Genomic DNA, 5414 nt, shown 5'->3' on the forward strand with positions numbered 1-5414 from the left:
ACTTATTCCACTCTCAGCTGGTAGACGCGGATGTCTCTCTGATTGTGAAAGATTATGGCCTCGGCTTTTTGGGTGATTTTCAACCTCCAGAAATTTAATCATTGGACTGTGGCATTTAATTGAATTTACAGTTTCCTCTGAGCGGCATCTACAGAACCGCATATATACATCCGCATATTGGGCGGCTTCAACATATTTCTTCATTGGGATGTCCGACATGAATAGGTTGAATAATGCTGGAGCTAATGGGGACCTTGAGGGACTCCTCCTTTGACTGATTTAGGACTGGAGAGAGTATTACCGATCTTTACTTGAAAGGACATATCCGACAAAAAGGAAAGCTGTAAAATTATCAGGTCTTCGGGTAAACCTGCTTCGATGGCTTTGTGTATTAGGCCGTCGTGCCAACTTTGTCAAACGCTTTTGTTAGGTCTAAAAATATCGCGCAAAGCTTGTGCTTTTTCTTCATGGTGAAGTGGATTTCTGCGACCAATCTAGTGGTCTGATGTGCACATGAATGTTTGACTCCGAACCCATGTTCGTTCGTTTGGTATGATACGGTTCTGCTCAGTGAACCAGTTGAGTGCAAACAGGGTCGCTCTTTCAGCAATCTTAGACATTGAACTAAACGGGCTGATGGGCCTGTAGTCTGAAGGTGAAGAATCTGCTCCTTTTTTTGGGAATGACGACTATGTGTGCATGTTTCCAAATTTTTGGGAAGTGTTGTGCCGTGGGAACTGTGTCCAGGTGCCTTTTTGGGTTTAAGATTGCTGATGATTTTTTGACTGAATGTGTCGCTTTGTATCGCCGTTCAACAAGTCGCTTCTTCTTTCCATAAAATAGGATTGTGTTTGAAACCTCTTCACATTTCATAACTTATGTAGGTAGCAGAATCTAAACCAACAGATGTGCTACCCTATATAAGGACCGAGATACAAGAAATTATTTCAAGACGAAATCAGATCGGAATACGTTAGACGACAGCGAGGCACTACTTCGATACGGCGTCGCTTCGACGTTTCAATTTTTCATACGGTACCGTACCGGTGACGAAACCATTTACCATCCAGCCTCGGAAATACCGAATAGAACGCCAGCGGGATCCGGGCAAATGGACGGATTTTAGTACCGCGGTGCCACGACCGTACCATGCCCCGGTAACTGAATTAAGGCCTCGAGGAGGGCGACTCGCAGCGCGAAACAATAGAAATTCCGAAGCACGGAGCTCGTAAGCAACGGCGCGCCGGGGGGGCGCAGCACGAGGGGGCCCCGTCGGCGAGACGGTGGCGCCGCGCCGGTCGCATAGTCCGCTCGGAACGGGCGCAATAAATCACGTGACCGGAGTGCCGCCACGAAGACAACCGAGACAATGGGACAAATGGAAAAGGGGGCGCGCGCGCGCAGGCCCAGCTCCGTGGTTTATGGCGGCGGTTCGGCGATGATGCACTCTGCAGCCGCCCCCGCCCCTCTCAACCGCCTCCCGCTACGGTTCTCCAAGCTCTCGCTCAAGAACAATGGACCGTCTCGTTAAAATCCAATTAGAATCTTACAAATTCGTTTCTATATATTTATACCGCATTAGGCAAATTCAGGCTGGTCTTTTCTTTCTGGTCTTATACCGGACGAACTGAAATATATACGGTGGAGCGGGCCTTGGAGAATAGTTGCTGAATAGTGTGTTAAAATCATTTGTTTTCATGACTTATCCCCGGTTGTTATTCACATATTTGGTCAGCCGCAACAGAACAGTGTGGTTAAGAAATATGCCGAATAGCGTGCATTCATAACTAACAGGGCAATTAAAAAGTCCCCGGCTTAACATAGTAAACCACAATTTTTTGACAAAATTAGTTTTTTTTATTCAACATAATTCCCTTCAAGGGTGATACACTAATTATAGCGACCCTCCAACTTTTCGATACCATTTTTGTAGTACGATTTGTCCTTTACTTCAAAATAAGCCTCAGTTTCGGCGATCACCTCTTCATTCGACGAAAATTTCTTCCCAGCGAGCATTCAGATCTGAGAACAGGAAATAGTCGCTGTGAGTCAGATCTGAAGAATACGGTGGATGAGGAAGCAATTAGAAGCCCAATTCGTGGATTTTTGCCATCGTTTTCACTGACTTGTGACACGTTGCATTGTCTTGGTGAAGCAGTACTTTCATTTTCTTCATACACGGCCGTTTTCGTTTCAGTCAATGAAAATTATTCCATGCGCATGCCAAAATACAGACGCCTTAACCTTGCCAGCCGACTGTTGCCTTTTCCCACGCTTTGGAGCGGGTTCATCATGTGCAGTCCACTCGGATGACTGTCGATTGGACTTCGGAGTGAAATGATGGATGGAGTGGATGATGTTTCATCCATTGTCACATATCGACGCAAAAACTCGTGTTTATTACTCTTTAGGGAGGGTCACAAGATGACAAATCAGGGCTATTGGGAGGGTGCTCGAAGAATCTCTGACCTGACCTGTTTTTGATTTTTGCCCAACAGTCTTGGAACCCAACGAGCACTAATTTTTCTAAAGCCCAGTTGATTAGTAATGATGGATTGTACACTTCCATGTGGCGATCACCTTCAATAGACTCTCGAACAGCAACAACAGCGTCGATCATGACCTTCATTTCCGTCACGTTCTCGCCCATCCCTGAATTCTCTGACCCACTTATACATTCGATTCTGAGGCAGTGTAGCATCCCCAAGCTGTGCCTTCAAACGACAGAAAATTTCCGATGGTTTAACGCCTTCATTGAGTCTTAGCATGTCATTAAATATGAATGTTATTCATTTTATGCACTTTCTTCAGAGCTCTTTTAAGATTCTTTCAATTATTCGGTCAAAACGAGGAGCTTTTTTTGTATTGTTTTGTTACTTGTTTAATAGTAAATTTCTCATGTGGCAGATCCATTTGAAACGGAGTGCTAAGAATGTCAAGTATGTTATTTTCTTCTATTGCGGATATTTCACGGATTAAATACTGTCTTTAAATATTTAGTGAAAATTTCCGCTTTATCTTTATCATGCCTAGTCCTTATGTTGTTGAGCTTTTTTAATTTTTTTTTTTGTTACTTTCGAGAGAGAATATTCCGTTGCATCAGTTGGCGTTAAGTTTTTTAAGTAGTTTTGAATTCCTTGATTTTTTTCCGTATTTATTAGCTCTTTCAGCTCTTTTGTGGCCTTGTTGATTTTTCTCTTGTTTTTTTCTGTTCTGATTTCTTGCCAGATTTTTCACAGTTTTCTCTTTTCGACAATTTTTTGTTTAATTATAGATGAAATATAGTTATAATTAAACTTTTGATATGTCGCGCTGTTATGTGTTGCGTACCAGCATGGTTGATAACGGATTGAATTTTGCCACAATAATGCCACACGTCTATGAATAAGGTTTTTTTCTAATAATTTAATTCTACTTCTATAAAATTTTTTCAAAATTATGTCGTTAAAAGTTATCGATTTTTTGAGTTTAGGGTATAGCCGAAAAGCAGAAGCATTTGCTGAATATCTCGAAAAAACTTTCAAACCAAATGAAGCTAATATTTAACATAATTTACCGGACATAGCAGCTGAAAATTCGATGATTGAATTAGTCACTCCGAAAGAGTTAACCAAAGTTATTAAAACTGACATTAACCCCAGGAAATCACCAGGCTACGATTTAATAACAGGAGAATTACTGCAAAAACTACCATGAAAGGGAACTATAGAACTCACCAACTTGATCAATACAGTATTTAGATTAAAACATGTTCCAGACATTTGGAATATGGCTTCCCAAAACCTGGGAAGTCACCAAACGAAATAAAATCCTATAGACCTATCACACAATCCGTTTTATGCAGATAACTCTGCCTTCTTTTACATTATCGATCGTCGAGACAGATATATCTCAAACCCAAGAACATCTAAATGTAACACTAAATCACTCAAATTTTACAAGCTGTAAATTAACCACAAAAACACTGAAATGATAATATTCTATCCCAAAATGTTGCCTCACTGAAACCAATTTAGTCAGACTTAAGTTGCTAATGGCTACGGCGATTCAAGAACGTTGTTCCCGTTATCAAGTAAATTATCAACTTCGAATAAAAATGTTACCCACCAGAACATGGTACGTCCCGTTTTTCTATATGGTCCGCTCAAACCAGCAAGTGTATCAAAATAAGATATTGAGGATGATTCTGAATACCCTATCGTATGACCGTAACAAACAACAAACAAATATATCGAAAGACACCAATATACTGATTATTCCTTAAGATAATTGTTCATTCCTTTCCCTACTTATCTTGTTCGGCAGTTCATAAACGCCCGTGATCTATCTTTTGGGTTCCCTATCACTATCATAATTCAAACCCAGCAAATTGCTATACTGCAAGCCCGAACAAGACTTTTGTTCAAACAAAACGAAACCATCAAAAGAAACTATATGAGAGGTCAAACAGTATTCAGCAAACATTGCCTTTTCTCTGCTTCATTTGTTCATGTTAATGTTACACAGCCAGACAATCATTCTTCTGAAGCTCTCAAATAACTTTATATAACTTGAATAAAGAGATTTGTTATTTTAGTGACTCTAAAAAAGAAAATTGGGACAAAATTGGGACTGAAATATGAACCTTAATTTCAGTGATACACTTCTTACGAATCAGAACAAGTCCCATGATTAGTTCGTTTAGAATGACCAATTTATCGTTGTTGAACGAATGATTTATTTTCATTTGTACAAACGATAGGGCAGGAAACCCTTTAGGACACAATGGCAGACTTTTAATTTGGGCGACCACCAAGGTAACGACCCATAAAATTCGCCCAGAACAAATGTCATCTTCTATTTCGTCTCATTGCACCGAATTAGTGAATGATTTACGACCAATTTAGCAAAAATTTCAAACAAAATTCCCGGGGTCCCGAGAGTTTTACCGAACACCTTGAAGCGAATCGCCCGGCCTGGCGTCAGTCTAAAAATTTTAACGAGCCAATGTCCAGAAATTTGGCCCTTTTTCACTTGTTAGTTACGCCAATTTTAAATACGGTACTCCGTCCGTAGCCGAGATGGTTCGTATCGAACTTTTACTTTATGTATCGATCTAAATACTTCGACGTAAATAAAATAGTTGCTTATATTAAATGAGTGGCTATATGATATTATATACATAGTTTTCAACTAAATAAGGTACCAAGAGATAATCATAATTTACTTATTTATGATCAGTATTAATTTTTCAACGTCACTGGTACGCTTTTAACATCTTTTCATGTCCTGATGCCACCGTTCCATTCATCACTCATGCCACCTGAATTTTGAGGTAAAAGTCAAGCTACCTTTGCAAGACGTAGTACTTGTGTATCTAATAGCTATAATAAGTTTATGGGTCTTTTAGGCAGCGGATCCCAAAAACTTCTTTA

Source organism: Rhynchophorus ferrugineus, unplaced genomic scaffold (assembly GCF_030347505.1).
Source record: "Rhynchophorus ferrugineus isolate W39M unplaced genomic scaffold, kcgeb_rfMv2 rfM10, whole genome shotgun sequence".
NCBI classification, from domain to species: domain Eukaryota; kingdom Metazoa; phylum Arthropoda; class Insecta; order Coleoptera; family Curculionidae; genus Rhynchophorus; species Rhynchophorus ferrugineus.